At 40.9% G+C, this 12,273-nt stretch overlaps 2 protein-coding genes across 2 annotated transcripts in view; one reads left to right on the forward strand and one right to left on the reverse strand.

Annotated features, from left to right (window-relative positions):
• The window catches only part of ANAPC16 (anaphase promoting complex subunit 16), a 30,344-nt gene extending 18,962 nt beyond the window's left edge, over positions 1-11,382 (reverse strand). Inside the window, exon 1 of the mRNA XM_015816667.1 lies at positions 11,297-11,382. The gene's annotated coding sequence lies outside the window, so the exon portion shown is untranslated. The remainder of the gene's footprint in view (positions 1-11,296) is intronic.
• Positions 11,383-11,589: 207 nt separating this feature from the next.
• The window catches only part of ASCC1 (activating signal cointegrator 1 complex subunit 1), a 111,138-nt gene continuing 110,454 nt past the window's right edge, over positions 11,590-12,273 (forward strand). The window contains exon 1 of the mRNA XM_015816668.1: positions 11,590-11,798. The gene's annotated coding sequence lies outside the window, so the exon portion shown is untranslated. The remainder of the gene's footprint in view (positions 11,799-12,273) is intronic.

The raw sequence follows: 12,273 nt of genomic DNA on the forward strand, positions 1-12,273 counted from the left end.
GGCGCGAGGCTTGCACCGTCACTCCCGTGTGAGGCTCGCGCCGCGGCATGCCTGCTTGTGGCGCTGCTGCCACCCGCACAAGGTTTGTGGCAATGCCGCCATCTGCGTATGATGCACCACTGCCCACCGGCTGCCTGCGCAAGGTTCATGGCAACGTCACCGCCTGCGCAATACTAGCGGTGCTGCCGCTGCCTGTGCAACCCTCATGGCAACGCTGGCACGAGGGGAGTGAGCACGCGCACATGTACATGTGCACTGCCCAGCTACTCATGTGGCCCAGTGCCCAAGAGGCCACGGCCCGGTAGTGGACCGCGGCCCATAGGTTGGGGACCTGTGATTTAGATGCTTGCATTATTAAATGGGATGAGGAAATATTAAAAGGAAATTTGAGACATCAACTCCAGTTTTAAGTAAATCTGTTCCAATGCCATCTGCTAACAAATCAACGCACGCTACAAAATGTAGGTGAAATAATTTCAACACAGGTTTCTCTTTGGGCCAGGATTAACAAAGTGTTTGACTGCAGAGGTTATATAAAATGTTTATCCCATCTGGATGAAATCCAGGAATAAAATTCTGGAGGCTGATTTGATGACTTTGGCATGGAGAAAGCTTGTTTCCATTGAAACAGAGCACAAATTAAAGTCTTAATGGAGGGCAACACCTGGCTGACTCGACTTGCAACCTAACTGGGGTGGACATCTGAATGTGTCAGGGGATTGATTGCACAGCACCTGTCTAAAAGAAGTCAGAGACACTAACACAATCTTGTTATTTTATATAAATAAATATATTTAACATTTAGATTTACAGCTGACAAGACCATCAGGAATATAAGAACATCATAAGGTAAATCTATTCTCCAAGGCGCCTGAAGGCAGGACGAGAAGCAATGGTTGGAAACTGATCAAGGAGAGAAGCAACTTAGAACTAAGGAGAAACTTCCTGAATGTTAGAACAATTAACCAATGGAACAACCTGCCTCCAGAAGTGGTGAATGCTCCAACACTGGAAGTTTTTAAGAAGAGACTGGACAGCAGTCTCTCTGAAATGGTGTAGGGTTCCTGCCTGGGCAGGGGGTTGGACTCGATGACCTCCAAGGTCCCTTCCAACTTTATTAATATTATTATTATTATAGCATACAGTGCACCCAGAAGAAAAAGACGGGAAAAAAGGGAAACTGCCCATTTACACCCACAGCAACCAATTATAGCGTAGATTGCCTCATGCATGAGCCAGCATTATCCAACCAATCAAGTACAACTCTGTGTTCTGGTCCATTGTACACTTTACTGTTCTAGCCACTACATTTAATATCCTAATACAGGGGTCTTCAAACTCGGCCCTTTTATGACTTATGGACTTCAACTCCCAGAATTCCTCAGCCAGCATGAGTCCATGAGTCATAAAAGGGCCGAGTTTGAAGACCCCTGTCCTAATAGAATGAGAGACCCAGAAAATATTAGGTCGTTAGGATAGACTTTAAAAAAAAAATTAGAAGAAACCTAACAAATTCCATATCTGTGCCAAGAAAAAAATATGGAAATGTCCACAAGATCATCAGGAGTAAAAACAACTTTACAATTTTAATTAGGAATGGAAGAATTATATCTCATAAAACCATTATAATGGAAGAATTATATCTCATAAAACCAGAAATTAGCTTCTGCAAACTAGTAAAGAATCTAGTTGGTGCAGAAGATAGCTGGATTGCTGAAAACACTTTTTGGTTATAAAATATACACAATGCACGGAGAGAGAAAAGTTCACGAGACAATTGCATCAAATTCCCACTGTTTGTCAATGCAAAATGTTGTAATACAAAACGTTTAAATCAACTAACCAAGGTCACGCTCCTATAAAATCCAGTTTTATATAGCTATTGTAGTTTTGCAATTTCCTCCAACAGAAATGAATTTCCTACATAGTCCAGAATGTGGCCTAATATCTTTGTAATGACACATTATGAATAAGTTATCATTCACTATAATAAATAATTAACAGGAGGTGGACTCATAAAGTTCTCCCAAATTAGTAAATAAATTCAATCAGCAAATCAAAAGCACCTTTCACACTTGCTTCCAGCTAGCAAATCTAAACTAAGTAACCTGCAAGGACATTTGCTATCAGTTGCTTTTCTTTAAATTTCCAGGGCACTCTGATAGCTTTTATCTGCGCTTTATGTTAAATAATCAGGATAAATGTATTCCTCTAAAATTAGCAAAATTGTGGTATGTTGTTTGTAAGCTTTGCCCACAAATAGTTGCTAATAGAATAGAATTCTTTATTAGCCAAGTGTGATTGGACACACAAGGAATTTGTCTCCAGTGCATAAGCTCTGTGTACATACAAACAGCAAAGTAATAGGTCATAGTTCATAAATCATAGTTACAATAATCATAAGATACAAACGATAAATCATAAGATAGTAGGAAAGATGAGAAAAGATGAGAAATGAGAAGACAAGAAAGATGAGAAGATGACAAGGATAATAGCAATACAGCCTACTACATGGGTAAATAAATATCTTTAGGCCTAAGACAGTATTATGGGAGTTAGATGTTCAGTAGAATGATGGCATGGGGGAAAATGTTTTGAGTCTAGTTGTTTTGGCATGCAATACCCTATAACGGCGTCTTAAGGGAAGAAGTTGAAATAGATTATGTCAAGGATGTGAGGGGTCTGATTTAATCGTTCTTGTTGTGAGGGGATAGTTTTGTGTTGTTTATTGATTGTATTTTTATTGGTCAGTGACCAAAATAAAATTCTGTCTACCTGTTTATAGTTTGTGGTGGAGTGTTATAATATAGTTCATTATCCTACAACAGGGGTAGGTAACCTCGGCTCTTTTATGACTCATGGACTCAGAATTCCTGAGTCAGCATAGCTGAAGTCCATGACTCATAAAAGAGCCGAGGTTGCCTATCCCTGTCCTACAGTATATTTAGCATTATGCACACTTGAAAAAGGGATGAAGACAGCACAGTAAATGGAGTGAATAAACATAGACTATGCTACCAATTTTTAAAAAAATAGAAACAGATTTACATTAGCACTATCAGGTAGAAAGACATGCATTTTTACAAAAGAAGCTACACCCTTGTGCCTTAAAGTTCAGGTTTCTTTAAGCTTATAAGACAAGAACCGTAAATTATCCAGTTTTTGCATGCCTAGGAATCTTTACTGGGTGGCAGGCAGATGCTGGGACATTTCCAGCTTCCAATTTTTCCACCCTTTGTTCTTCTCCTGAACTGTGCCAGTTGTCCACAGCTGCATTTTCACAGATAAGTGCAATATAAAATGTATCCATATGGTGGCATCCTGAACTTAGAAATCCTAATCTTCAAATCTTAATGTAGCACCTCCTAATTTCAGGTCAGTTTCAAATGGGGGCGATGTTTAAACCTTTATCCCACTATAGTTTATATGGTTGCTTCTCGTGCTGTTTTATTCTATTTATCCAAGCTCTCAACTGACAACAGCATGATTGCTGTCTTTATTTTGTAGTTTTATTTCAACATGAAGTAATATTTTGGAATGTGCAACACAAACAACAACAACAACAACAACAAAAGAATGCAGTACCATGGCCATTCCATAGTGTTGTTTTGTGTCTGGTCTACGCATCTATTCTTGGCATAAAAACTCAAAATAATTTGTTATGATTAGCAAATAAAAGTCATTTAAAATTCTAACAGAAATCCATGTCAACAAGAGCTTTTCATTCTATGCACAAGTATAGGATATTGATATTTGCTTGAAAAGAAGATAAGAGAGACATCTTAGATTTGCAGAACAGGCCTTAGAGGAAAAACACATAACTCCAGAGCCTTGTTACTCCTAGGATTCTGCACATTCTTTTAGAGCCTTATGGAGGAAGAATCAGTAAGAGCAACTTTTTCCCATGTCCTGCTTCATTGCAGGTAGTCCTTGATTACCAATTGGGGCCGGAATTTCCATTGCTAAGCAAGGCAGTGGTTGTAAGCCGAGCCCAACTTTATGACTTCTTTGTTTGTCATGGTTCTTAAGTGAATCACTGCAGTTATTCTCCTTGGTTGGTACGGTTGAGGGAGCTAGGTTTGTCTAGCCCAGGGGTAGGCAACCTTAGCTCTTTTATGACTCGTGGACTTCAACTCCCTATGCTGACTCAGGAATTCTGGGAGTTGAAGTCCATGAGTCATAAAAGAGCCAAGGTTGCCTACCCCTGGTCTAGCCTATTGAAGAGAAGGATCGGGAGGAGGGGACATGATAGCTGTCTACCAGTACTTAAGGGGCGGCCACAAAAAAGAGGGGGATTGACTTATTCTCCAAAGCACCAGAGAGCAGGACAAGAAGTGATGGGTCAAAGAGAGAACCAACTTAAAACTAAGGAGGAATTTCCTGGCAATGAGACCAATTAATCAATGGAAGAGCTTGCCTCCCGGAATTGTGGGTGCTCCATCACTGGAGGTTTTCAAGAATAAACTGGACAACCATTTGATTGGGATGGTATTAAGTCTCCTCCTTGAGCAAGGGGTTGGATTAGAAAACCTTCAAGGATCCTTTCAGCCCTATGATTTTATGAATAATGTGGTCATAAGGCAAATCCGGCTTCCCCTATTGACTACTTTTTGGAAGGCGACTGGGAAGGTCACAAAATGGCCACCACATGACTCAGGATGCGGCAACCATCATAAAGCACTCTTTCAGAGGTCATGATAACTATGAACAGTTGGTAAACAACTACCGTGTTTCCCTGAAAATAAGACCTGGTCTTATTCTTTTTTTTTTCCTCCACTTTGCGGTGGCGGCACCAACAGCCCTGTCTAGCTGGCCCACTTCTTCTGCGGCCAAAGGAAATGCCTCTGCAGCTGAGAATGGAGCTCCGGATTGACGCACGCAATGCCCCCTGGTCTGCATTTCGCTGTCAGAGGCCTTCCATAAAGGCCTCTTCAGTCGAGAACCGAGCTACGGATTCAATCCATAGCTCAGTTCCCGGCTGCAGAGGCCTTTCCAGAAGGCCTCTGACAACAAAATGCAGGCCAGCGAGCAGCCACAGAAGTGGGCCGGCGGGGCAGGTGTCAATTCATGGCAGGCCTGGCTGCAACGTTAAGCAGGTGTGGGGCACGTGGGGCAGCTCCACCCGTCCTAGTATGATTTTTAGACGTGCACCTTGCCCCAAAATTAGGGCTTATTTTGGGGGTAGGGCTTATATTAGGCTCACCCCCCAAAATCAGCTAAGTTTATTTTGGGGGTAGGTCTTACTTTCGGGAAAACACGGTAGTCGCAAGTCAAGGACAACCTGTATCTCTTGTGAAAATGAATAGTCGTTCTTCATCCTTCAACCAGTGCACTTGTAGAACTACAAAATTACTGTCATGCTTCTTGAGTGAAAAGGTGGCAAAAGGATGGTTCAACTATTACAAATCCCTGGGCCCCATCATAATTATTAAAAGGCAAGCGAAGCCTTTGTCATATCATTTCAAAGTTAGAATTAATACAACCTTTAGACCAGGGGTGTCAAACTGCCAGTCTGTGGGCCCGGTTGCATCATGCGGAGGCCGTGCACACCCCAGTTCCAGCAATGCCAAAAAAAAGTCACGATACGGTGAGTTTGACACCCGTGCTTTAGACTGTTTACCAAATATGGTTTTATTGCTCTCCCAAGCAAAACAGAATTTTCAGTTGTTAATATATGCCTATCATGCAGCTATTGCCTTCCGTTAATTGCTGAAAATCTATTGCAGTCATTATTAAATCTACGTTCAACAATATTTTCTTCTTTCATTATAATATCCCATATTGTCTATTTCACAGGCACACTATCTAATCAATGACTCAACATGGCATCCCAGTGTTTGTTAAAAGAAATGCATCTTCTAAAACAGGGGTTCTCAAACTTTTCTTTATCACAGACCCCCTTTAAATACCTTTTGTGACCATGGATCACCAAGACTTAACTCAAGATTTGAAGCACTAGACTGCATCAAGCCTTTGCGGACCCCCCCCCTCCAAATTATGATACTTTAGTTTCATTATTCAAAGTAATGCTTGATTTGGTTTCAGAGAACATATTGGACATGGGTTTAGGGCTTCAAGGAGTTGCTGTTTGCTTGCTTTCTACAAATTAAATCATCGACATTGGCATGACTGAAAAATATCACTTAGGAAGGGAATGGACGTAGAATGCCTCTTTGCCTTGTTATTTTTTTAATATCAGTTCCATAAGGGGCTACTTAGAAAAATTAAAGTATCATCCCTATGATGATGAGCAAATCAGCAAACAAAATAACCAGGACCACCACATACAAGATTGTTATTACCAATAACAACAGTTAAGGAGAAGTGTGGAGACCTTGAGTCTCTTATAAGTATTATTTGCTTTGAATTAACATTAATGGAATCCAGAAAGTTAACCCAGAAACATTAATGAATACAGTTTGAACTGGTAGCACACTTTAAATATCTAGAGGTGGTCTTACAATTCACAAAGAAATAAGGATCATATATTTTAAGTTTTTCAAAAGGCTCAGATGAGTACTGTATATCAGCTAGGGTTACTTTTAACTTCTCTAATCTTGATAGATAGCCAGTGGTTCCTATCCCAAGTTGCTAATATGATGTCATAAACAACGCAGTACCATAAGAAATAAAGCAAAAAAAAAAGTTAAGACTTTTTCCAAGTAACAGAAAGAAGCAGAACCAACTTCACAACAGTCAACAGGCGAAATGTTGTGGGTTGTTTTGTACATTTCTTGCTACATTTATCAAAACACCAGCTACTTTGTTACACTACCTTTTCAACCTCTGTGCAAAACGCTTCATGGGCTCAGTAGGGATTTCTAAGTGAAGAACATGCCTCAGATTAGTAGATCCTCTGTGTGTGTGTGTGTGTGAGAGAGAGAGAGAATCTTTCCAGCATCGCTGAGCAAGCCAGCTCATGTGCATATTACCATCTTTGTGGGGTCACAATAGCAAGAGGATCAATTGTCATGCTGACCAGTTATAGGGCAGGCAGTGAGATCCATTACTGCGTCCATATACTTCACTGTCTTGTTACTGCAGGCTACTTCGGCTGACTACTGGCTGCCTACAGTTTGGCAGTTCGATTCTCACTGGCTCAAGTTTGCCTCAGCCTTCCATCCTCCCGAGGTTGGTAAAATGAGGACCCAAATTGTTGGGGGACAATATGCTGACTCTGCAAACTGCTTACAGGGGGCTGTAAAGCACTGTGAAGCAGTATATAAGTCTAAGTGCTATTGCTACTAAATATTTTCACCCAGATTTAGATTAAAAAAAAAATCCCAGTGATTTAGGATTAGGCCTGGCAGAATTGTTTGCAATTTTGTCAGAACATATTTAAAGGTATATAAAGGTACATTTCTGCACTCTGATGCTTTAAGAGCAAATGTTCTCACCAACACTCATTTTTTTGCCTAATTTGAGACTATGGGCTTAAAACAATTGCAACAGATCCTCAGTGTAATGAAATGACTAGCAAAGGCATCAAAGGCTAACGAACCATGAACATTTGGCATGGTTGCCAACAAAAGGATGTTTTTTTCTTCCAGCTTCACTGTCTTCTCCAAATGCTTCAGAATTTTGTCATTGCCTTCAGAAGTTGTGGGTGCTCCATCTTTTTAAGAAGAGATTGGACAGCCATTTCTCCAGAATGTTATAGGGTCCCCTGCTTGAGCTGGGGGCCGGACTAAAAAACCTCCAAGGTCCCTTCCAACTCTATTTTCCTCTTCTAGTCGTTCTAGCCGTTCTCCTCAAAAATCATAAAAGGTGAGCCTTGCTTTTCTTCACTATTCGCTTAACAAGTATTTTATACAGAAAGCTTTTTTAATGGATACTTTTGTTTTTTAAGAAGAAATTGTACAATTCAGCATAGCATATTTTGATAGCTGACTCCCACAATAAGCAATGTTTTCAGAGATGTCAGTTCCATTTGTCTTCTCTCATCCATCCAAATATTATTCATAATGAGACATTTGTTTTACGGGCAAATACATAGTAAATTCTACAAGGAAACCAATACTGTTAAAATAAATGTCCCTATTTACCAAATGGCTAAAAGTCTGTACCCATAGCTTATCTGCTGGGTTTCCCCCTGTTCCATTCTATTATGTTGCCTGCACAATATTTCTTTTTATGTCAGCTCATCATCTGCTTCACTGGTTTTGTAATTGCAAACTGTAAAGACTGTTCCACTTTTTTCTTCCCAAACAAGGACCTTGTCTAGCAGGGTCCATGAGAATGTATTCATCTCACTGAGATACAACCCCCTCCCCATCATTTCTCTGAGTAAGCAATACAGCTGTCTTAGAAAGTATGCATATATTTCTAAAATCAAGTTGCTTGCTGTCTATAGGAAGTGAGTTGACCTGCAACCCATGAAATATGTGGACTCTCAACCAACTTTTCTTTCAGCTTTTTCATTTGGGTGTCGCTGTCTATCACACAAAGTGTTTCATTCTATAACTTTTATTACGTTGTTGAACAGAGAAAACTGTCTATGCAGGAAACAGGGCCAGATTTCACCCAAGAGGTGATTCAAGTACACAAGAATTGCCTTTGCAAATTTCTTCGTTGAATTTGCAACCCTGGTGTTTTCACTTATCAGCATAAATTTGACGCTCTTTTTATTTGAATACAATTATCAACATATGAGGCAAAATTGACATTTTAATTAAAGAGAAGAATCTATCTAGTTTTGTCTCTACTTGGAAACCACTTCTGGACTTTGTACTCAAAACTGAAAAAAATGAAACTCTGATTTTAGGTTTTGAAAATTAGAATGACTATGTTGTTACAGAAACGGTTTGGAAGATTTAGAAATGTAACGAAAAGATTCAAGTAATAACTTTTTTGGTATTCTACTGAACTGAAAAAATCAGAAGTTACACCTTTTTTTCTTCTTCCTTTCTTTCTGTAGCTCTCTTAACTTTCATAACTTTTATTTCTGTTTGTATTTTATCTTATACAGGTAGCCGTCGACTTACGACCACAATTGAGCCCAACGTTTCTGTTGTTAAGTGAAACATTTGTTAAATGAGTTTTGTCCCACTTTATTTCTTGCCACAGTTGTTAAGTGAATCACTGAAGTTGTTAAGTGAATTTGGATTCCCCATTGACTTTGCTTGTCAGAATGTCGCAAAAGGTGATCACATGACCTTGGGACACAGCAGTGGTCATAAATATGAAGCAGTTGCCAAGCATCTGAATTTTGATCACATGATCATGGGGATACTACTAAGATCATAACTGAAAAATAGTCAAAAGTCACATTTTTCAATGCTGTTGTTAACTTTAAATGGTTACTAAATGAACTGCTGTAAGTCGAGGACTATCTGTAATTAAATTTAATCAAGTATTATTTAAAAAACCATCAACATTTGACTTGCCACTATAAATAAAAGAAAATATGTTGGTAGGCCTTCTATAGGTTTCCACTGAATGAATGGATCTAGGAAGCATCTTAATTTTTTTCTTAACAAACTGCACTGCAGAAAGTTTTGATTATGGATTACCAATTAAAACACACATTTGCAAAGTACAAATTTAAGGGGGAAAAAGTTGTACCAATATTCTGAATTCAGTGTATTCTTGACTAGAGTTTTAAACATTTAAACCATTTTGCCCAGATAGGTGTCTGTCAAGAAAGTTCAATTTCCTAATGCAGGTTCTAAAATATTGCAGTACCTGAACAGATGCATGGGTGAACACGAAAATTATTGCGCCTCAAACATGTTGCATTCACACGAGGCAAGACTTCTGCAATTTCTGTTGTTGCCACTTGATGGCCAGGTTAGGTATGGGAATTGGAATATGGGTACTTTTCTGGTTAGAGGATGTGCCTCGTTCCTACACTAAATTTAGTAGACTAGAACCAGAATGTCTAATCATTCTTAATGTCTAATCTGACTGCTTTATTTTGGTATTCAACTTCACTGAGAGAACTGAGTATTGGATCAGGTGGATCCAATCAAGCAAAGCTCTTATTATTAGGTAGATGTAATACTCTGGAGTCAAAGCAGAAAAAAATATAGTACTTTGGAATAAGCCTGTAAGTCCATGTCTCACCTGTCGGTGCCAAGGAAAATACATGTTTGAGTTAAAGAGGCATCAACNNNCCAACTTTATTAAAATGAGTGTCAACACAATACTGAGGCTAATGTACTTGGTCAACACTGGGGAGACCCTGGTTCAAATCCACTCTCAAGTTCTTAAAGGTGAACTTGGGCCAGTCATTACCTCTGAGCAGGGTTTGTATGTGAAGGGAAGAAGGGATACACTGTCTTCTCTTGTAATTGAATAGAAGTGCATAGCAAACACTGTAAAAAAAAAGTACTACTGCATATAAAATTACTTCCCCAAATTTAATACATGTAGTGTAATCTGCATCCCGTTCATAATTTAGTCAACAGAATTTCTCCCGCTACTTTCAACAAAGTATTTTCCAAAACACGGCCACAAGGCAGCAACCAAGAGCCCACCAAACTTTTCAACGGAGGAGGCAAAAGATCTGGAAGGTAGGAAAACATAATGCAAACAGCAGAGAAAACTAGGAAGGTAAAAAAAAAAAAATCAATCCCTCCAATCTACCCTCTTCCATCCTTTATAGCTTCCAGTCCATTCAGTGTTTCTCAACCTTGTAGGGTTGCCAGGTGTCCACTATTTGAGTGGACAGTCCACTTTTTTCAGATTATATGTTCACTATTTTTTTTCACAAAATAGTGGACATTTTTTTTATTCAAAAGCTTTATGATGAAATGGTACGTAATCTAAAGCTGTACAGTCTACTTTTTTTACTACTTAACACCCCCCCCCCGCTTGTCCGCTATATTTTGGAAACAGACCTGGCAACCCTACAACCTTGACAATTTTAAGGCATGTGGACTTCAACTCCCAGAATTCCACAGCCAGCAATGCTGGCTGTGGAATTCTGGGAGTTGAAGTCCACATGCCTTAAAATTGTCAAGGTTGAGAAACACTGTTAAGACTTAGGTAAAGCAAAAAAAGAGAGTTTGCAAACCGAACGAAATAAAGCAACTGATGATTTGCACTTTCGAAGGGATACTGGGCAACGCGCTACATCCTAACCCTCCCAACCCCGCATCACACCAGCCACACTACACAACTACTCGCTGATGTGCATCTGCTACTCAAAAGGCGAGGAACCCCGCCGAGCAAAGCAGCCGATTCTCGCTTCCGGGTTTTTTTTTTTGCACTGCTACATCGCCCTAACCAAAGAAGAGACAAAGGAGGGAAAGGAAGGAGAGATTCGGGGCAAGGGAGCTTTCGTTACGGTTACCAGGCGTCTAGATTATCCAGGGTTATCCCGTCCTCCTCCGGCCGGTAGGGATGAAGAGATATCGCGATAGGTCTACAAGAGAAGGAGGGGGGGGTGGACTCGGAGGCGGAAGCAATTCCAATCCGACAGGGGGCCAGCCGCAAGTGACGCATGCGCTAACACCCGGTCCGAAACAAAGAGGCGGTGCCTCTAGCCGCGGTAGGTTCGGTCATAGAAGCGCGTCCCATTTTGGCCTCCTGATTGGTGCGTTAACAAGAGGGCGTGGCCGGAAAGCCAACCAAATAAAGGGGCGATAGACACATAAACGCTTAGAGGTGCGGTTTGGCTTCGGGGGAAAAGGTGGAGGGTTGCGTTGGCGGCGGAGACCGGCTTCTCATCTCAAATGCCGGTTTAGTGGAAGAGAATGAGAGTTTCTCACCACAAGCCCGAATCGAAGCAGCGGTAACCGTGACCGTGTATCCCAAACCCTGGCTTGGAGGCCAGGACTTCCGGATCCCTTACGGTAAACATCTATTGAACTTGTACAGATTCCAGACCGCAAAACACCGGTAAAAAAAAAAAAAAATGGCGTTCATCTGAATCGGGTGCTCGGTTTGCAATCCCGAGTTTTTGCTGCTTGGTTGCATTGATATTCTGTCCGTCCTCCTCCTCCTCCTCCCTTCACGCCCCGATCAGCAAGGCGAAGGGATTCTCCCGGCGGCTGCAATTGCAAAGCGCCGCGTGTAGCCGCTCTTGCTCCGGTTTGCCCATCCGGAGTGGGACCACCTAGGTCTGGGGGCTAGGCAGCCGAATCTGCTGGCGCCAGTCTGTTAGCATTAATCCCCCTCAACTGAGAATTAAGGGAGGTAAGATCGGGATGAGTTTCCGTTTCTCGCCGTGTGTGGCTGGAGTGGTTTGTTTAAACTGCAATGCGGTGTGAGTTTAGTGATCCAGATTGGTGGCTTAACTGGGCAAAATGATGCACCATTGGGCAAGCT

The sequence above is a fragment of the Protobothrops mucrosquamatus genome, unplaced genomic scaffold (genome assembly GCF_001527695.2).
Source record: "Protobothrops mucrosquamatus isolate PMUCROS unplaced genomic scaffold, P.Mucros_1.0 scaffold479, whole genome shotgun sequence".
Taxonomy (NCBI): domain Eukaryota; kingdom Metazoa; phylum Chordata; class Lepidosauria; order Squamata; family Viperidae; genus Protobothrops; species Protobothrops mucrosquamatus.